Source organism: Aptenodytes patagonicus, chromosome 2 (genome assembly GCF_965638725.1).
Source record: "Aptenodytes patagonicus chromosome 2, bAptPat1.pri.cur, whole genome shotgun sequence".
NCBI classification, from domain to species: domain Eukaryota; kingdom Metazoa; phylum Chordata; class Aves; order Sphenisciformes; family Spheniscidae; genus Aptenodytes; species Aptenodytes patagonicus.
In genome coordinates this window covers 113,453,797-113,476,222 of record NC_134950.1, presented here as the reverse complement: position 1 = coordinate 113,476,222, position 22,426 = coordinate 113,453,797, and the positions used below count along the sequence as shown (strand labels likewise).

At 43.5% G+C, this 22,426-nt stretch overlaps 1 long non-coding RNA gene across 1 annotated transcript in view; it reads right to left on the bottom strand.

The window, feature by feature from the left end:
• Positions 1-21,236, bottom strand: part of LOC143157459 (uncharacterized) — a 100,656-nt gene extending 79,420 nt beyond the window's left edge. The window contains exon 1 of the long non-coding RNA XR_012994801.1: positions 21,179-21,236. This is a non-coding gene — a long non-coding RNA (uncharacterized LOC143157459). The remainder of the gene's footprint in view (positions 1-21,178) is intronic.
• Positions 21,237-22,426: the final 1,190 nt, after the last annotated feature.

The following is a 22,426-nucleotide window of genomic DNA, read 5'->3' as shown; positions in this document are numbered from 1 at the left end:
TAAAGGGGTAAGAGGTACTTACTTTCTGCTAGACCCCAGGGGGGAGGCGGTGGGGCACAGGGTCTATGACCAAGTTGCAGCTCATTGCTTGCACAGATCTGGGACAGCTAAGCACCATGCATTGCTCAAGGGAGGCTGTAAAGTTACAGTCCTGTGTACGGTGTTAAGGAGTGCTGTGATATGAGGGGCTGTTTTTTGAAGAGGACATTAAAGCAATTTCTTGAACGCTTGCTCATTAAAAATTCTACTGCTGTTTTAACAAGAGTAGGATGCTATGTCAGGCACTGTGAGCTTTTACTAGGAAATGCGAAATCATGCCAAACATTCCTGGTCTGAGTCTCATATCAAGCCTAAAGATCAGTTCCCTTGATTTGTCAGAAGATCCTGGACTTAGCTTTTAAACCTGTGTTGCCAGTTCAGATCATTTATGTAAATGATCTTTATCTGTTTCAAACCTTACCATGTCTCTGCAGAGAAAAAGCCCCCAAAATGCAATTTGTAATTCCTTTTACCCTTCACTTCCCAGTCCTACTAAATTTTCTATCCTGCTAGCTTCGCTTCTGCTGGGTTTTCTGGTTCTTCTCTTTTCTTTATCCTTTCCACAGTCAGTGTACTCGGTCTGCCCCTTTCACGGCCCTGCTGTGACTGCCTGCAAGCAAGGATGAAGACATTTTCCCCTACATGTCAGGCTTGAAACTGTTGCTGTTGCTGAGCTCCTGCTGTTACAGTACACACCTTTCCACTGTAAAGGCAGCAATATGATTGTCTGTCTCAGGCTTTCAGCTGACCAGCAGCTGGGGTTTGAGGTTACTGGAGAAGGAGAAGATATGCTCGGCCACATAGACGTGCTGCTAGAACAGAGGAGATAGTCGGGAAAGCCCTTGGGAAATCCCAGCGTTTTACGGAAATCAAGACAGATCCCAGTTTCAGCAAATCAGCTGGGACCCAAAGAATGCCTTGCACAGCTAAGACAATCCCAGTAACACAGCACATCTGGTAACCCTATGCACAGAGTTAAAAAGAAATAAAACTTCCCAGGGAAAAGGTCAGAACTTTGATTAATATCTCCTAGAAAAGCAAAGTGCTTGATGCCGATCTCACAACAGTTTTGCATTACTGCAACTCCATTAATTTTACTGGAGTCACCACAGACTTTCACCACTGCTGGAGCAGCACTTTCCGATGGGTAAACTTTGGTACTCTATTCCTTGCTCCCCCCAATTTCAAGACATTCACACTCCACAGGTCTGGGAATTTCTCTGGAATAGCTGTCAGGGGGCTTGATAAGTGTATCTTAGTGTGTATATTCCCAGCTGCTCCATATCTCACGTACTTTACTCTCCAACTCTGGCAGGCACGATCCCAGCAGATGGCTATGCATGGACAGCTCGATATACAAGCCCATATTAAACACCCTATTTATTTATAGATATACAAATACCCTTATATTTTTATTTACTCACTGTTGTTTATACACTTTGATTTGGACATCCAGACATTAAAAGAGTTCCTAGTCGAGAGCCTAGGCACCCTAGCAGATTAGTCACATAATGAAGCCGAGATGAGAACAGCTGTAGCAAGCCAAATGGCTTCTCTTTGCAGTAAAACAGCCTAGGTATTCACCCCAAACCTAATCACCCCCAAAATTACTACAGAAAGCTAATTCCTCCAGCTAAAATATTCATGTTCCCAGCTGAAGCTCCCTGAATCCAGCCTCTTACCATGAGACATGCTTTCTCTCACATGCTTCAAAATCACCACCTGGGCTATGGCTATGTGAGAGCTAACTAAAAAGGATATATAAGAACGACATACCCCTCTGACCTCCTGAGCACGCATGGGTGCTGCACAGGCAGGCTGCAGGCTTGGGCCCAAGGTCTTCTGTGTGCCCCAGAGGTTAGGTTCCCACGGCACCATGGCAGAATGATCCCCATACCCAAGATAAAAGTACCTGTTTGGCTGTGCCATACTATAAGGGAGGGAATAACGTGCCAAGCTGAGGGTTCCCACGGATGAACAGTTTGCCCTCGTGAGCAATTTTCACATGTGTTTTCTTTCCTCAGCTCCATATGCAGAAGCACAAAACCAAAAAGCGCATCACTGCAAGCCTGGCTGGTAAGTCTTTTGATAATTCACGCTCGGACATTTTGCAATGGAAGTAGGCAGTGGACCCAAAGCCAAGCTGCAAAGCCATACTGGAGAAGGAGTGATTCTACAGCTGGGGATTCAGGTCAGGACCTCAGCGCGATCAAACCCTGTCAAACACGCAGCTTCAGAGCTGTGTGTCAGACCCTGGGTGGAAGAGATTGCTGCCACAAGCACTGCAGTTGGGTCAGGCTAGGCTTCTCACAGGGAAGCTTGATGGCCCTTTTACACCCGCCACATGGGAGTAGAACTGCAATCCAGAAGGAAGAACAAAATATTCTCCAATTCACAAATTGTGTGTGTTTGTTTTGATTACTGAACTTTACATTTCCTGCATACTGTACATTGAGCAGAGCGATTGCAGCGGCATATGTACCCAAAGAGCAGGAAACAGACTGCCAACGACCTTCTCAGGGTATCGGCAAAATAAACAAACATAACATGCACATCAGGTGGTCTGAGTGCCAGCGCTGGGATAAACTGAATCTGCAGAGAAAGTGCCATCGGAATTTCCCTTTAAATCACACCAAGCTGTAAAGATGCTTGGGTGCAGGGAGCAGTCAAAATCAGATCAGCGTGTGAATGTTTTAAAAGGGGTAGATTAATTCATGTGAGCCAGGCAGCTCAGCTGGAACTGCTGCTCGGCTGCCGGCTTCGGCTGCCTGTCTCCTATGAGCGTGCTTTTCCTTCCCCTGCAAAAGACTTTCCCTGGTGAGAAGGCAAGTGTCCCCATCGGGCACACTCGTGGTGCAGGCGCTGGGCAATGACCTACCAGCCTTTACTCCATAGCTAATGGAGGCAGATGCAGAGGGTCTGTCGCTGGCGAGCAGAGAAAGGGGGCCTGCCCAGCAAGGGTGGTTTTGACCCAGAGCATGAGTGTGTAATGTTCTCCCCAGGGCTGACCGCTCACAGGCAGCGAGGGGGGAGCTCTTTGGGGCAATCACTTCTCAGGGAACTGAACCTGGCTCTGAGTAAGGGACTCCAGATGAGTAACACACGTACATACGTGTGTGTGTGTGTGTGTATATATATATATAAAATGTGTACATATGGCTAGCAGCTTGAAGTGATTGACTTCTGGGAAAGATGAAAAATGTTACTGAACCCTTGTGGAAAAGCCTGAAAGAATTTAATAGAAAATTACAGCCTTTCTCAAGAATTTAATATAGAATTATATAGGACAGTTAAAAACAACAATAGAAAGGATATTACTCTCTATTAAACTCTATAGGTTTCAGAGCAGTTTAAATAGGGCCTTTTAATGTTTCTGCAAAGATTCCTATTACATCCTGTAGGGCTTTTCCACACGGATCATAGCAGCCATCAGGGAAAACCTGGTGCCAGTGAGCTCCTAAGCAAACAAGTCCAGTAATTCTGATAATCTACATTAGACCGAGCTCTGCAGCAGCTCCATGAGCCTCTATGAGATTAGAAACGGCTCAGGGAAACTGGGGCTTTGGAAGAGACTTTCCGTTCTGGTGCCCCAGTAGCATGTGGTCATCACCACATAAAACAACCTTTCCTCTTTGCACTGACTGTACCTTACAGGGATGTACAGATGTAATATCTAAACACAAAGAATAACCTTCATTTTGGGACTGAGATATGATAACAAACATAGTACATCAAGTAGGACAAAGTATCTAGGGATACCAGTGGCTGGGACACCCTCTGGAAAGCAGCCTCTGAGGCATGAGGGCACTAACCACTGCCTTCAAAATGCTACCTTTGGCCACAGCTTTTGTTTCAGATTTATTTTTCTCACAGAATAATACATGTGTACTGGCTTAAGCATTTTAAGTGTGTTGAATTAGGTACCTTATGAAAAGTATCCATGTTCATAGCCCTATCTTGAGCCATTATAAGAACAGTGGACAAACTATTTTGGGTTACAGCACCCCTATAAAACATCATTACACAGTAAACTACACATACAGTAAAATACATGATTAATTTACCTCTTTTTGCCCATGGAAGATCCATTTTGTGTGTTCCATTGCCTTCAGTTTAGTGGTGTTTAAAATTACTAAATACATACTGCACATTTCCCCCTCAGCAAAGCCATCCTAAATATCCTGAAATCTACCTCTCGTCACTCATCGGAACTTGAAAAACTGCTGCTCACGTCCTTCAGTCTGCACAGCCTGACAGTGCCTCATAGCTTAAAAGACCGAACACAAAACCCACCAGTGCTTACGCTAACATTTGAACACATCAAAGCTTTGCACCAAACCACTCTGACCCAGACAGTGGCATATGTCCATGGCAAAGTACTGTTCCATACAAAAACTATTTTTGTTAATCAGGGGGGATGGCGAGGGTGGGAAGCAAACTAGTGAGTTTGCTTAATGCATAGTATTGCGGTTTGGTGATCCTATCATAGTCCAGCTAAATTTTCATACTATTGTTTGAACCCTGCTAGACTCCCGTCACTGGAATGAACCTCAGTATTATATGACTGTGAGTTTCATATGCGAAGATGTTGAAAGGCCCTTTGGTTTCATTGAATGTCTTCTGTTCATAATGTTTTAAACTATCAGAATATAAAAAAAGCCCTAACACTGTACTTCATCGTAGAGTTTTTTATAATCTCTTGATATATTTGTCTTCTCCATCTAATAACAGCCCCAAACCAACTCACGTGGTATTGATTTTCTTTTAGATTGGATGAATTTGGCTTTCTTAGCAATAATGTAATTTTCAAAAGATGCTCATCCCTTCAAGTTTGAAATTCAGTTTTTTTGAAAGTACAAATCATTTGCTTGTGAAACCTCAGCAGGCTAACAACAGCAAGAATTAGTGCACGGGCCCTAAATATTTTGCATAAGTCACCCAACTCTACATATACCTTACTTGACAGGTGTCTAAAAAGAGGGGGAAGAAGCAAACTATGTACCTGAGCTGTCTTTATACACAAACTGGAGCCAGAGACAAAATTCCCCTTAATATCTATGGCAGAGGCTCAAGATGCTTCAAGAATTTACACAGTCATAGAAAATTATTCATGTGAAGCTATTTTTTTGCATAAACGTGTCTGCAAGATGAGGTTCCAAAAGCTGGCGGAGAGAGAAGAGGAGATACTGAAGGACCCATTAGACAGACTTGTCCCTGAAACCACGTTTTCCAGATTTGTTTGTGGAAGAGCTCTCAGTGTGACTTGCTGGCTAATGCTGTAAAACCAGCTGAAACGTTAGTTGTGTCTGAATCTAATTTTTCTCTGGTTGTCATTCTTTAAAGTCCTACCAAATTCAAATGGTCATTGGAAGCACAACTGCAAGGAAGGGAAAATCCCTCTGCCTGGTAAGAGAACCAGAAGGAAGAATCCTTCCGGGGCAGCCTTATCAAAAAATCCATGGAGACTTATCAGAAGATATACATCCAGAGGTTTTCAAGCTGCCTTTTTGTACTTCTCCTTTAGGCCTGAAGTTTGATATCATTATGGGACATTTCCAAGGCAGCAGCAGCAGCCACCGCCTAATCTTTTCACAAGATGTAAATCAGTTTCAGTAATTATCATAATAGATGGTTTGCTCATGTTTTCTTGCTGGGAAAAAATACCATGTCTTATAAATTCCTCAGTGCTGTAACATCAAAGCAGCAGGGTCGGCATGCAGATCCAGAGGGGAGGGGAGACTAATTTGATGTGGATGTATATGTGATAGATAGAGATTTCATTTAAGAGACCATCCTGAATGGTGTATGCCAGACTGAGCCCTGAAATCCTATAATTGGGCATGAAAAGCATGCAGATCAGAGGTGCTCGCCCTTGAAGAACTGGAGCGATACCTCATAACACAGTTATGAAGACTTATAAACACAGTTAGGAAGAGCCAAAACGTTTTGAAACACCACATTAGGGAATTAGAGGAAAGTCAGGGGGAACCCTACACCGCTGGAAGCACACAGAGGGAAAGGAGGCTACCTGAAACTGGGCTTCTGAGGGTGAGAAGGGCTCCTTTGGGACCGACGGGGGCACAGGGATGCCATGTCTCTCTCCCTTGGGCTGCCACTCTGCAGCCAGGATCAACAACAGTCAGGCCAAAACACTCCGGGTCTCCCCATCACCAGGGTCCCTCCTGGTAGTTTTCTGCAGCTGGATGTAAATCCCAAGAGCCAGACTAGGTCATTACCCTGTTTCCCGTGAATGCAAAAGTGGTGCTCAGTGAATCTGGCATCCCAGCCCCCAGTCCTTCTGTACCTCTCTGCAGAAATGGCTTACAGGTGTAACACCCATGCAGCTTCACACCGTTATTTTTGCTCTCTTCAAATTTTACTCCCCTTGACTGAAACTGAGAGAATCCGGGAGAGCTGCAGGGATCAGGGCATGGATTCTGCCTTCGGATGGGCAGAGTGGCCTTTCCAAAAGAAATGAACAGCATCACTGTTTTGTTCAGGAAAAACAGCTCTGTGTGTTATACCCCAATGAGCAATAGGTTCACAGCATGGAGAAATGGTAGGAGCAGAGGAAATGAAATTTAACACGAGAGAGGAAAACAAGTAAACATTAAATATTTTTTTCAAGGGAGTCCATGTGCAAGTGATTAACTTTTGCTATCGAGGGAGGATAAAGAGGGAGCCAAGATCCTCTGTAACCATTACAAGAACTGAACACAGCAGCAAACATGGAAAATTTCACCAGTTTGGCAGATGCCGTAAAATATTTTTAGTTCAAACACCTTATGTTTGTGGTCCTAACACTGACCCCAGCCTAGCAATCTGTAATCTCAGGAAACATTGCATTAGCTTTCACAGAATCTCACTTGTGACCAACTCTCACAAAGCTGCACCTCTCAAGGAAAATTTACAGCCCCTGAACTGGGTATGTGCCGCGGTGCAATGACAAACACTAGCTCGTCTGCAAAGATAGAGTGTTCCCATTCTCAGCATCCTCGGGACCAAGGGAGACGGGCTGTTGTTGTTAAGCAGCTGAAGAATGCACGCTGCTCAAAGCTCAAGAATGTGGAAATGGCAGAGCTTTTTTATAAGGCCATTAAAAATGACATCTTAACAACATCTGCAATTAAAAATGCTCAGAGTTGGAAGAGATCTTCCAAAAAAACATGTGGATCATAGAACTCATTCTGTTCTTATGACTTAAAAATTTGACAGCATAAGCCTACAAAAATGAGAGAAGTGCCTCTTCCCTGTTTGTTGTTTAAGCAGCTTCCTCAATTCCAAATTGCAGTGACAAATGATGGTGTGCTGACCCTAGGGTGTCCTCCAGCCCTGTGCAGCTACACTGCTACAGATGTTATTGCAGGAGAAGAGCGTCACTTGTTGTATGTCACACTTCTATATGTCATGAATACATTTCATATTCTGCATATCCAAATATACCTAAAGCTAAAGAATAACACCAAAAAATTTTAAAGGGGACTGGATAACTCAAGGGTTTGGTAGAGTAGCCGCACGTTTCATTTTCATGTTGTTGGTTCAGGTCCACCCATCAAAAAGCAGTGGGATTTCTGTGAAATGACATCTTGGCTCTTCTGGTCTGGGTCTGAGCAGAGCAGGGGGCTCTTCTTAAGACCTGCCATGGTTATTAGCACTATCAAGACACACTTAGTGATCTGGGCAAACATAGCCTCAATGGGCCATCAGGACACAAGAGCTCAGCTCAAGCCTTCCACCTGATGTGAGGGGACCTCCTACTACCACAGGTTGTGATTTACGTGCCCTATAGCGGAACAGGCATCTTCCTACTCCAAGGCTGGCAGGATGCCACCCTTGTCAGGACTGAAATTCACGCTAAAACAAAACAAAACAAAAAAATAATGGCAAAGAGTGAAGGAAAAGGGAGTCCTTGGTGGGCTTCCTGGGAGCTACCTGGCAAGTAGGATAAAATGGCAACTATAAAAGGAACATTCAAATTGAAGAAATGTTGGGATAGGGTTAATACAAGTTTGTTAATTATCTGGTAAGGACCTGCTCAAATGTACTTTGTCTCTGCATGTGCACGCACACAAACACTTGCTTCAGCGCCTTGCTTGAATAATAAGGCACAACAGGGCAATCATTGTTGTACCATAATTGCACTCCTCAGGTGTATGCCAGCCACGAACCCGAAGGAGGAGTGCTATCAGCAGCCTGAGAAGTATGATTATGGCCCAACAAGGCATGCCCTGTTGTGACTTATTACAATTAGAAAAGCTATCTACAGTGTTGCAAACATTGAGGTGAGGGCGACAAGAAATGCTTTTTAAAAGCCTGTGTTCTGGTAGTGCATATTTAAAATGTTGTACCTGCTGCTAGGACTCCCCATTAGCCAATCATATTGCTCAAGTATCCTTTGAATGACATACTTCATGCCCCATCTCAGCTCTATGCTGAAAGATTAGGGGAATTAGCAACATTTTTCAACCCTCTTTGAGTTCTCAAGAGACCTGCAAAGCAATAAGTGGTATACAGTGACTGAAAGTACATGCCCCTTGCCAACACCAAAAAGCATTGTCAAATATCTGGGGACAATTAACTGCTTTCCTCCCAAACAGATACATTTTTTAGCAAACAGCTTGCAAGTATAGTTAAGAGACACTAACTGAAAGGAAGAAATTGCTTTTTATGCCACATGCTTTCACGGGTGCACATCTATACATTCTTCAGCTTTCAAACGAGGGCCAAACGGGAATGAGGAGACCTACCTATTTTACACAGCAGTTGTGAAGATTGATTAGCACCTCTAATGGTCTCCGAGATGTTTAACTGGCAGGCATTACAGGCATGCAAAAGAAAGTATCAGGGAAAGCATAGAAAGGATGTATGATAAGCTGCGAAATATCCAAGCGGAAGAAATCGTTCACCCTAATGTGACAGAAATTGTTAAAACAAAGACGGTGCCTTTCTTGTGTAGGGTCCCAAGCAGAAGCTTTGTAGGGGGTTTGTTTAGTAATACTAAAGTTAATTAGGGACTGTGGCAAGGATGCAGGACTAAAAACAAATATAAGGCTCTCCAGCCGATATAGGAGCAGAATGTCCTGCGTGTTCAGAAGGCTCTTTCACCTTGAATGAGAAAGATAGCTTCAAACAAATGAAGTGATTGTGCATAGGTTTTGATGAAATCTGAGCTCCCTCCAAACCACATTGGAGTAATAGCTGCCTCAAAACAGTCCTTGTAAGAAAACAGAGCTAACACAGACATTGCAGCTTCAACCAGTTTGGGGAAAAAATAATAAAAAGGGGGGGATTGCATACGATATTAAATTCAGAGACCTTTACAGCCAACATCTGGACATTGGGACAGCTGGAGCAGTGTTGTGTAATGCCTGTGAAGTGCAGAATAAAAAACCCCTAAGAAATTGCCCTGTGATACCTAATCATCAGCCAGTCAAAACACGTTGGAGCTAATGTATATTAATCACTGGAAACCTTAGATAAGTTCAGTAAACATTGCCTATTACAATATGTTAAAAAAATAGGCTTTGAAATGGCACTGTGCTCAGGAGTCTGATCCAGAGCTCACTGAAATATGCTGGAATGTTTCCATTCACCTCGGTGAGTTTTGTGCATTGAGCTTTTTCAAGCCCAGGCAGCAGTTCAAAAATAACTTTACAGCATTATCCCAATTGTTTATTTGTATACGAACAGCACTGAAAGTGTACACATGGCCAAGCAGAAGAAGAACACTTAGGAATATTTTTAAATTGCCGTCACCAAAACCACTTACAATATAAAAATTCGACTATTATTTATGATGTTGTAACACTGGCTTTAATAGGGATGGTGGTGGAGAAACTCTGCACAATATAATCAACAAACTAACAAACCCCAAGGCTCTCCCAAGGATTTTAATACACAGAATGTTTAAAATATTAAACAAACAATAATAGTGAAAATCAGGATATGATTAAATAGTTCTAACAACCAATCCTGAAAATTTTTCTCCAAAATATGTTCAAACTGTTTCGTAGTCAGCTCACAAGCTGCAGAAAAGACAACATATATTTTAATATGCCCACTAGGATAAAAATAAAGCTGTGTTTGTCCACTGTTGCCTGACTTTGGGCTCATTGAGTTAGACTGAGTAGATTTGAAATGAATCAAGATGTTTAACATCTGCCTCCTGTTATTAGGATATTCTCTCCTTATTTATAAACAAACGCTTTGTTGGGGTTAGGCTGTGGATTCCATTACTCTGTGGACTCATGTTTCCTTAGCAATCTGAACTTCAGGCCACGAGTAAAAGGTACATTACAAGTCTTCTGAAATCTATCAATGAATGTGGCAAAAAAATAATTAATTAACAGACAGTACGGTCTGTTTGCTTGGTCTTACACAGCTAGCATCTGCCCATATGCTACAAGACACCGTCTTAATGCGAAAACAGATTTTTGATTAAAATTAGCTCATGAAAGTATTTCTCTACGTTTTAGTTAGAACAAATGATCTTATGTTTGTGTGCATGGTCATCACATCTTGTCAAGACTCTTATGCTATTAAGGCTCATATATTTCTCTAGCTACTGACGTATGTGCTTGGAAATCCCAACGCTTCCATAAACATGGTAAATACAAAGCATCTCCTTTGTTCGCCTAGTTCCTCTCTATTTACTCCCTTTCCGTGGTAGCTTATGTTAATCTCTCCTTCAATCTACTTCCAGTCTGTGTGTTAGTTTGGATTCCTCCTTTCTTCCTTACATTCGTTTTCTTGCTCTATTCTGGTCTTTTCCAGTTAATGTATTGAAACTGGCCGCCTTTACTGACAGCCTGGTTTGTGTCCCTGTTCTCTCTCACTCACCCTAATGTAACACTTTCCTCTCTGGCCTTCCTGACTGCTTGTCTTTTGCTCTCCCTGTTACCCTGCATTCTGCAGAAAAATAATCTTCCCTAGTGTGCCCCCCCCAAAAACTAGCACCGCTTCCCTCCTTTGAAACTTTCTTCCAGAACAGGCTTCTGCCCCTTCCAGCTCTGTTCTGTGTACTGTCTCCATCTTAACCTGCTTTAGTCAATACTTAACAGTACCTGAATGTCTATGATTAATATAGCCTTAGAGCTCACATTTATAGTTTTTCTGTTTGTGTCCAGAAAACCTTAAAATACATGACTTCCCAGCATAATACTGCACAACATACAGGTAAGAATTTATATGGATACATCCACCTCCTACTTCATTACAAAGAATTAGGATCTTAGAAAATAAGGATTTCAAAAACAGGAATATTTTTTTGAGAACGGGATTTTATGAGATTACCTATTCCAACCAGAAGGATCACGATTAAAGCAGGAACAAGAAATATCTGTATCATCCCTGACATTTTCTAACCTGTTCCTAAAACATGTAATTCCACCATCGCCATCCCAGAGACCAGCATTGGCACCTCCTCCCAAGTCGTAACCAAACTGTTCTTGCCCATCAGCCCATCATCAGCCCATCACTTCTTGCTCTGTCCAGAGGGGACACTGTTTACCCAGAGAGGACAGCTGTTTATTCCCATCCTCTTCCAGAGCAACTTTTAACGTACTCGAAGGCTGTGATCATCTTTCTCTCTAAGTCTTCTCCTCTATAGACTAAACAAACCCAAATCTTTCAGTCTTTCCTCAGGAGGTCATGCTTTCTAGGCCTCTGAATATTCATGATTTTTCTTCTTTGGGCTATCACTAATTGGTCCCCTTCCTTCCTAAAGCTGAAACCAAAGCCAACTTTTCAATGAATAGAAATAATTTCAGAGCTGATTTACTCTTTTACAGTAAATGAAAGATACTTCCTCAAACCACCTGCAACCTCCACTTGATTACTTGATTTAAGTATTACTTGATATAAAGCTGGAGTGAGCACCTTAATACCAAAAGGTAACATTACTAAACATGGTAATGCAGGTGCAGTAACAAAGCAATAATTCATAGCCAATACTTCATTTTTTTTCTTTTTCCCTTTTTTTCCACATTTTACACTTTTAAAAAGATTTATTCATTACCTGAAGTTATCCACCATTAAAATTCCATATGCTAAGAGATTTTGGCTTACAAATTGAATGGGAGTGGTTCTATGTGTTTCATTTATGAAGCTAAATTGAATTTAATTCACTGATTTTGTGCATAAACTATCTTGGTATATCTTTGGATTTTTAATTCAAAGAATAATTGCAGAATAATCGCAGAGCTTATTTCCTAGCCAATGTAAGAAATGTTACTGCAAACCTCGTATCTATAAAATCAATATATTCTGATGATTATTTAATCGAATCAAGCAATGGAAAACTTACAAATCTGGCATTGATTACCTCACATGCTAAGCAGGAAAAATATATAACACATTCAACCTAATATATGGCTATAAACATGACTAATGTATTTTCAGAATGTCCCACACAAGCATTATTTTCCAAAGATGACATTTTAATGATATTCGACATGCAGTACTTTGCACATGTGGAAAATCTGTCATGTCTCTTTAAATATCTTGATGTATGCACATACATGTATACAATCCCCATAGCATGTATTTTCTCACTGAATTAATTTACATACCTAGGAGGGCCATGTCCATACCTATTTTCACAGGCAGGGAGTTCAATTAATGCATTTCCCTAAGTTTGGTTAATCACTCAAAGTCTGAGACACTTTGAGTTAATCACTCCAAGTGTTTTCAGCACAGCTTAGGTACTAAATGATCCTGTGCATGTAACCCATGCTTCTCCTGGTAATGCCCCTCAAAATGTTTTGATTTTGGCCCTCCTCATCACAAAACAAGCAGCACGTTGGCTGCATGGTTCTCTCAAGGCTACTGTCCCTGTAGTGCTGGCCTGGCCCAAGTTCACACCAAGTTTTGAACACAGTCTTTGGGCCACTTTCATCTCTTTCTCCATGTCATTTAATACTACTCATCTACTCAGCACATTCTCAAAAGGATCTGGCTCCTTCTTTTAATCAGAAGGGTCAAAAACAAGGGCTAAAAACTAAGACATCTCTTGGACACAAGCACAGATCCTCTGATCTGCCTTTGGCTGAGACTAATTTCCACCTGCCCTGTGTCTGTACTGGAGACACGAGCCCAGGAAGATCTCTCCTACCTGGCATGCTTGGTGCCCCACATCTTTATTTCCATCACCCACAGGCATTTATTTTAAAACACGAAGTGGTTAGACCTCTGCCTGGTGGAAAGCCATACCAAAGCAGCAGAAGTGCTGAGCTGCTTTACATACCAAGGCAGAGCGATGGGGAAAAAACCTGCCAAACATCATTTAGCCTACGCCTACTTTACCTCTACCTATTCCAGCTTCTGAATTACGACTCCCTTGGCAACAGTGGGCGATGCCATGATGCAAACGCAGAAATACAAAGGTGGTACAGCAAAACAAGGACTAGTGTCCCTCTTAGCAACATTGCACTGTTACACCATTTGGCCCGGTGAGGCTGTCCCCCCGTCAGAGATAGAGTCAAACTCTGACCGTGCCGAGCATGGGTTTGGTTCACGGAAATTATGCTCAAAACTCACGAGCTACTTGTTTTTTTTTTGCAAGGCAGTGACCTCAGCTGGCCAATACCCCGGGGGACAGTGTGTCATCATCAGATTGCTGTGCTGGCACAAAAGGTTAAAACCGCCCGACTGCCCCCCGCCGCTCCGAACTCGGAGGAAACAAACCCAAACGGGGCTTGGAGGCAACGAGGCCAGTAACCGAGTTCTCCTGCTGGCTGGCTGAGTGGGTGGTTTTTGGCACTCCCAGCCTGTTCCTGAAAGAAGTATCTCCTCCCGAAGGGTGGGAAGGATCCCTGTCCCGGGAAATAGCTCAGGGAGTGAAGCCGGTGCGTGGGGATTTTTCCTGCCTTGGAGAGATAGAAAAGGGAAGCTGTTCCAGACCAGTGGCTGGAGGGGTGCGCTGGTGTTTGTGCCAAATGGAGCCAACCATGGGGTAGTTTAACTCCACAGCAAGATTTACACCACTGAGCCCTTTTCTTGATGCAACAGAAACAGGAAGGAGAGCTTCAGTTTACTAGGAAATGGTCTTGTTCAGCCAGTGGCATAAACCATTTGATTTCTTTGTTTTCAAAGTTTACTTGCTCAGGAACTTGATTATCACCTAATCAAATGCCATCTGATTGTCTTATTACTTAGATAATGAAGGAGAGCATTTTTCTCCTAAGAAAAGTTTGAACTGTTATGAGACATGAATAATCTTTTACAAAAACTTCAATCTTGTTTATGATACAGAAACATTAAAAGCACATGGGGAAGTAGAGTATAACCAGCCAAAAGCCACTGATGTCTGAGTGTGCCACGTAAAATCTCTATAGGAAGACAAAAATAAATAAAAAGTCATGTATGTATCACACACATGTATCACAATCGCAGATGCATACCTGATATACTGTAATAATATTCAGTGCTGTCCATTTCTAGCCCCAAGTGGGCCTAAAATGCACAACCCAGATTTGGCGGAGAGGAGATGGGGGTGAAGGGGATATCAACTATCAAGACATAAAGAAGGAGGACCCCTATGCCACCAAAGTACCCGGTCCCAGGAAAAATCCACAACAGCATTTGCACAGCTCGTGCTGTAGAGCAAATAGAGAAGTACCTGGGAGCACCCGAGAAACGGAGGGTGGTTGAACACTGGGACAGGTTTCCCAGGGAAGTTGTGAAGTCTCCACTCTTGGAGATACTCAAAACCAAAACCAGGCACAGCCCTGAGCCACCCGCTGCAGATGACCCTGCTTTGAGCAGAGGGGTTGAACTAGGCAACCTCCAGAGGCCCCTTCTGACCTCTGTGATTCTGTGAAAGAGCCATCAAAGAAAACTGGACTTGTGTTCAATGCCTGATTTTAAGGACTATGTGTGGAGGTAGGTGGAAACGCAAGCCATGCAGAGCTTAGCAAAGGAAGGATCTCCCCTGTTGATGCCGTGAGGTGCTGGGAAGGATAAGAAGGTGAAGGAAGTCTGGCCCAGCATAACCACTGACTCTGCAGAGGTGGCAAATAAAGGTGTGAGTAGGACAGTCTTCACAAAGGTGTCCCCAGTGCACACAAATCATTCTAGTGAAGCTGCAAATGGCTGCCCGGGGGGCTGGCACAGCCCAGTGCTGGCTGTCGGGAAGAAATCCCTTCTGGCAGGCAGAAAGGAGCAGTTTTCCTGCAAGGAACGAGCAGCCGAGAGAAATTTTGCAGCTCTGGGAGAACCTCAACTGTTGCCAAGCTGCTCCCTCCTGTCGGCCCAGTCCTGCCTCCCCCCTCCCCACTTTCTCCTGTACTTCAGCCACCTGGAGCTGCAGCCCTTCCCTTGGGGTCCTCCCCAGCCTTGGAAATGGCGTGCTGTTTGGCTTGGCGAGGGCAGTTTTACTATCAGACTCATTACCAAGGAGGGTGTTCAGTCCCTGACTCGTGAAAGTCACAACAGGCGGCCGTATGCGCTCCGGGCTGGGGTTCACACAGGACCCCAGCACACATTGCTCAGCCCTGCTCCCTCCCGTCGCCCCCACTTCTCCCTCCCATGTGTCCCGCTCCCTCCCACCCCAGCACGGACATGCTGCACAGACAGCTGCCCGTTACTACTCAGTAGTTGCTTGGATCCCACTAAATGCTTGTCAAAGTGCCCAGAGAGCTGAAAGTGAGCTCTTTAAATTACATTTGTTGAAAGATCTTTGGTGCCTGTTCCTGCTTTTCGTTTTCAGCAACTCTCTGAAATCATAGTTTGTTTTACAGTGATGTTTTGTTTTTCTTTTCCTGCATCCAACCTATAAGTCATGGATGATGCATATTAAACACATTAAATGGGTTTCAGAGGGGCTGCGCACCATGTGTGCGTAAGGCTGAGGTCTGGGACAACGGCATTTTCGTGTTTACTTCCTGTGCCGGGAAGCTGTATGGTATGCTGCTCCCTTAGGCACAGCACTGGATAGACATTTGGCCCCATTTTAAACCTAAGAAAGAGATTGCATGGAGGGAGGCAGCAAAACCACTAAGGACGCTGCCGAGGAGGAGGAGGAAGAACCAGAGTCTACTTGACGGGTTAAAGCAGAGCCTGGAAATGAGGACTGCTTGGATTGATGCCTGACCACAGCTGACAACGGGCAAGTCTCTTCACTTCTGCGCTTCTGCTTCCCCATCTGTGAAATGCGGAGAATAAACAAATTCGGTACCCTTTCCTCAGGGAAGGTATATAGAGTTCAGAAAGTGTTTTGAGCTCCCCACACAGAACCACTTCTTTGTATACAAGGAGCTGTCATATATTTTTAGAAGAGTTTTTAATTAGAATAAGAATAGCTCCCTCTCTTTAAGAAAAATTGAGATTTTTGTTCTTATTATACATTTATGACCATGCACCAGATTATTTTTTTTTTCAATCTCGTGCCTTTCCAATTTTGCTATTAATATGTCATAAGAAAATCAGGGATTGTGTCCAAATTCCAATTCATAAGAATGGAATTAATATCTCCATTAAAATGAAAAAGGGGGAGTAATGGGGGAAGTCTCGGAAGCCCTGGCGGGTGGTAATAGTTGGACTCAGCTCTCCTGTCCCGGTGACTCATTCTGGGAATGGATAGTGCCTCTGTCGTCTTCAGACATTTAACACCTCCCTAACAAGATTTAGCATCAGCTGGGATGTGTGAACAAATAATATTAAGCAACTTGAGACTTCCTAGAACATATGTCTCTAAGCTGTGTTAGGGCCTGATCCTGTCAGAGGCGGGTGGGATTTGGAGAGGCTACGCATCGGGCTTTTTGTTATTAATACCAGCAGGGGGGAACTTCGGTTACAAGTCATCCCTCCCAGATCATGTTTCTGAAGATGTAAAGAAGAAAACAAGGTTCAGAAGACAGCACCCTGCCAAAAGGAAGAATATTTTAGGAAGATCTTTCTGACTCTATCCAGATTATGTGTAAATTTAAGTTACTAAGAGAAAATGAGAACCATTTGTTTAAAGTTCAAATCCTGTCTGGCCTTTACTAGGCTAGGTTTCAAGCATCCTGTTTTGCCTAATCTCTGTGTCTCAATCCATCACCTTGATGCAACTTCCCCATGAGAGATCTTCATAGCCCTACCCAAGCAGTTGGACTTGGGAACAAAAACATCAGTGCTGGAGCTCTCTCCTGGCAACTCTTGTGTGTTGTCAAGTGTTTGAGCACAAGCAGAGTATGAGATACCCCTAAGCTGTGTGGTTTCAAGTATCTCAGGCTGAGTAGGTGTCAGAAAATTGAGTTCAAACCAAACCCTTTTCTCAAACTTTTCTGACTTTTATCTTCAAGGGAGCCCCATAGGCTGAGTTCGGGCTGTGGATTCCAAAAATCTGATGGTGCCTCAACTCACAATTGTAATTTGGCTGTCATGGCTCTACCACAGTGCAAATTTACAGCAGTCCCACCTCAACTGTGTTGAGACAGAAATCCCAAATTCAGGAGTACACGAGACAGGCTAGAAAGAAGTATTAGCTATTTGTTTTTCAAAAAAATCCAAATTTTTCAACAGTTTTTCTCCTAGATATTGTAAGTACTTTCCAATTCTGAATTGCATAAAAGGAATCCAGAATGTATATGTAGGTAATAAAATGGTTCTGAAGGTTAGCTGCTGATTGGGAAAACTTGAGGATCCTATAACAAAAACGTAATGAAAGCAGTGTGGTTTCCTGACATTTCCAGCGTACTATAATTCATTCTGTGTAATTTATAAGCCCTCAATTTATTTTTCAAAGTTCTGAAAGCTCAAAATTTCATTGATATATTCCCCATGAAACTTGCCTCAACATATCTTTGACTTTTTGATGGGGAACTCTATAAGGTTAGCCAAACTATAGGCACTGAAGGAAAGTCCATGCTTCTAATAATCCCTACTCCTGCTTTCTGAGGAAAGCCTTGCCTGCCCTTTTTTTTTTTGGCATTCAGCCCAAATGCACATTCTGTCCTTCCCATGGACCTCCTGTATGGACCTTCAGGGAGGAAGTGGACATACCACCCCCCTTAACAAATTACAAGGAGCAGCACACATTCTTTTTCTTACCAACAGGTTTTAAGGCAACTTTGGTTGGGCACCCACAATGCGGCCACGCTCAAAAAGATCAGTCAGCTATCTTCCAGTGATACTCACCATGACAAGAAGCATGCCCAGCCAGTCAGAGAAGCAGGGTATATGAGAGATACTGATGAAACAACTCCCACTTATCAGACAAGGTCAGAATCAAAAGGGAAATTATTAAATACTGCAGCCATTGTCAGTCACCTACCAGGTAAAGAGACGAATGTACTCATGAACCTGTTTGCCATTGCTAATCATTTCTTTTCACAACATATGTCCTGTTTCATTTCACAAATATGAAATCAGGCCTATTTCACTTGAGAAAACCTTTGCTGCAAACATTTTGTCAAGTTAGATGGTAGCCTGTAGGAACACTGAAATTTTTACAGGCTACGGAGATTTAGGAGGACAAACTGTTGCAGCCTCTGATAATCAAACTGTCTTGTAGAGATGAGAAGATGGGATGATAAATCAGTGGTTTCCACTATCAACTGCCATGCTGAGGGACAAAATATCTGTGTTTCCGATGTCATTTTACAAACCAGAACATGTAAGGGAGGACACAGTCCAGTCTAAATGATGGGAACTGAGCAGCCATTTGGTAAACTCCAAAAGCCTGCATCTGTGTTGACAGGTGGGGAGTACTTGTGACCTCCCTCCATGCCCAGGCTCTTCCTCATCTGTTCACGGAAAACACAGTATGCCTCATGGTGTATCTGCTGTGCCTATGCTAGGTGACTGGCGTTGCTGTAAACACATGTCCATCCCCCACTGAAATGCCCCTCACCCATGGAGCAGCAATAGAGAGGAGAAAGCCTTTTGATCACTCATGAGCACCCTCATCTCATGCCATCAGCCCACAGATGAGGCTGATGAACTTACTTACCTACCTCCATGGGCGTGCTGAAATGTTTTTCATGGACTTCTAGGACTTTGAGGTCCTGAACGCTACTGACCATTGCTAATGATCACTGAATGATTACTGAGATGGGTGATGTTTTCCTGAAAGCCCTGACCCCTGAAGTCATCTCATTACATGAGGATCTCAGTTTTCATTTTAAAAGAAAAAATTTCTAGCCCTGGTAGGTGCAGAAAAGTCCTCCAAATGTGGTATCTAGGGGCTCCAAACACAGTATCCAACACAAAGAAATGAAATAAATACTTTTAAAAATCTTACTATGTTACAATTACTCTTACAATTCATTTTTGAAACTCCTGACATTTTATGCTCAGGAGTGGAAGTATCTGCTCCTTGACCTCAGAAAAGGCTTGTAATAATGACAAGTTATTTCATTAAGATACAGCAGCCATTGTACTACAGCAGCCACCTCTAAAATCTTTTCAATTGCCTGAGGTAACTAAATAACGATACTTCATTATTCACAGGTTGCTTAAGTAGTCTCTATATTAAGTGCAGGGAAGTTTAGATAACATCTAATTGCGAAGAGAAGCACTGGAAAGTTTTTGAGGGTGGCAACTGCATACCTAAATGACATTTATTTATTTAGAAGTGCTTAAGACATGCCTTTCACTTATCCTAGGCAGACACAGAGCCTTGGAAATCAAAACTCATGCAATATCACTTGGCCCAGTGCCTATACTTGGAAGAACTTTCTCAGCACACCCAAACTAAGATACTCCTTTCCCAGTTTCTATCACTTAATCATCATCCTTCTGCAGACACCACCCAGAGTAAAAAACTGCGATAAGCAAGAGAAATCCTTGCTTAACTACTAGGCTGCAGATGATTCTATTAAACATGTTACCAAAATAATAATGAGAAATAAAAATTAATTCCCCAAGTTTTGTCGGCCATGATTAATTTCAGAGCTAATTTTTCCCCAGCTGTATAAAACTGAACATGGGGATTCTTGACTGAAACACCGACACAACCCCTGTAGCAATGGCATTGAGGCTGTGATGTAGCAATATTATGAGCAAGGCAACGGGTAGCCCATGACTTACTGTCAAGAATCCTCAGCAAAACTCTGTGGCCACAAGACATAGCTTCAGAATTAACACTTACAGGACTGGAAAGCATGTTATGGTCATTGAGCTGGGGTGACCCAATAAATACAAGCCATAGAATCAGTGATTTCTGTGCCTTCTATCACACACTTCATGCTGAGCTGGATTTTTTCACTGATTAACATGCTAATACAGGCAAGGCCATACCCACAAAGTTCTCTATCATCCCACCCCTATTATACAAATAGGTTTGAGGCCTCTTTCAAAAGAGCCTCCAAAAATGCCTTTTAAAAATGTCTTCCCTTCCCCCAACCCCAGAGCAGCACGTATCAAAAGAAGCTTTTCAATACTGCAACCCTAACCCTCTCTCTTAGAAACAGGCAGTTTGTGTTTCAGATAAGCTGGGCCATGTTTGGCATTGCTCCAGCCCTGTTTGGAATATGCACATTTAGCAGCAGTTTGTTAAGTATAGAAATCTTTACCATTGCTCATTTTCGGTAAGGCACCTTTCCAAGGGAAGGGAGTTTGTGCTGCTCCCTGCCCGTTTATAAGAAGCCAGGGAGCGCTGGCTTTGTATGCGCTGTTCAGCAGCATACAAAGCAAAGCCTTTCGCTCCAGGCAGGCACACACACATGATTCCAATATCCTCGCTCCGAATTTGGAAGCCACGGCTGCTACTTTAGACCACAGCAACTGAAAACACCCCAGGGGGAGAGCAAGCAAGAGGCTGAGATCCTATACATAGAGCCATGACAACAGCGTGGTTCAGAGCCCCGCTGCAACCAACAACCATCGGTGCAGCACATCATAAGGTGCTGGGAGAGCTCTCTGAGGCAAGTGGACACGCAATGAGCAAAAAGAAAATGAAAACAGCCTAGTTCTCATCAAGAGGAGCAGTCAGTGGAAGAAGCCATGGCAGAGGGCTGCTCTTATCAAATTATTCACTCTGGACAGGAAAGCGATACTTGTCCGTGAAGGCAGCAGTGCAGGAGATTTATACTGCTGAGTAATTGGTTCACACAAATGCCCCTGTAGCACCAGAAAAAACACATAGCTAATTGCAGAATCAGGCTCTTAACAAGTAAGGACAAATAAGGATAGCACCAGAGCATCCTTTCCTACTTACCACCTCTCCTGCTTCTCCAGACCTTACTGAGTTCTGTGGAGCCTCTCTGCTCCATTCATTTAGTGTCTTTGCTAAACCACTCAGTGATATTGCAGGGAAAGAAGAGTCTACAGCATCAGGATGTGTTTGGGCAAGCCCAATGCGGGCTTGTTTGGCCTGATACTCTGTAAAGCACTAAATGTACTGCAAGTCCTTCAAAGTAGTTGTGCACTTTATTCATATCCAAGAGCGTATGGCTTTAATAAATTCTGCTTTGGAGCACTTTTTGGTGTGCTGTGGGTCTGAGAATTCTCTGTGGTTTGTGGTCACTTGTTTTTCTAATATTTTGATCAGTGTCCAATCTCACTAGTGTTGCTGGCTATACCCATGTAATTTCTGCTAGAATTGAATTTTCCACACAGCGCAACTTTATAGCCCTCTGGTGTTCCCTGACACATGAAGAGAGGTTACCGCCAGTTTGACCAACTTCTGCATATTCGTGCTTTCAAGTAAGGGGCAGAATAACATTAAATGAGTCTCTTCAAAGTCCTGTAAAAATGCTTTAGAGTGCTTTACTCTTCCCAACAGGAATCAAATTTTATCATCTCCTCCTTTCTGAAAGCACATATTTCCTAAGGTGTGGTGGAGCTCAGAGGGAAGGTTGGGACATGACAGTTTACAATCCCATCACTCAAGAGCCTCATTTTAAGGGACGTAACTACAGTTCATCAAACACCAAAGGCCTTCCTCTGAAGGATGCTGGGAGGAGGGGCAGTGGGCGGGGCTGTGCATGGGGGGCCCCATCATTCCCATGTCACAGTGCCATCACCCGGCAACACAGTAGTCACAATGCCCCGGGGCAGGATAAAAGGGGGCATCCTCCCATGTCCCATTGCCAGAGATGGCCTGGGGCAGCCCGAAGACATCCAAGAGGAAGTCCTTGAGGAGTCGATGGAATTACTTGGAGGGGGCTGAGGGAGGAAGACCAGAGGCTGGATGAGGCTGCTGGAGGTTCTCTGCTGCAAGGCCAACTCCCAGCAGGGCCACCTTCAAAGCTAATCTGATGGACGGAAATCCTTTTCAGCTGGATAGCCGTGGCCAGACCAAGGGAATGGCTTCTTGAGGAGCACTGTGGAGCTCATCGTCCTCATCCCCTGTGGAGCCAGGCGCAGCAGCCATAAGAAATGGGATGCAGAGATGTTGCAAGGGGTCCCAGTGCTTTGGAGCACTCACTGGTGTCCTGCCAGGCACAGGAAGGATTTTTGCCCC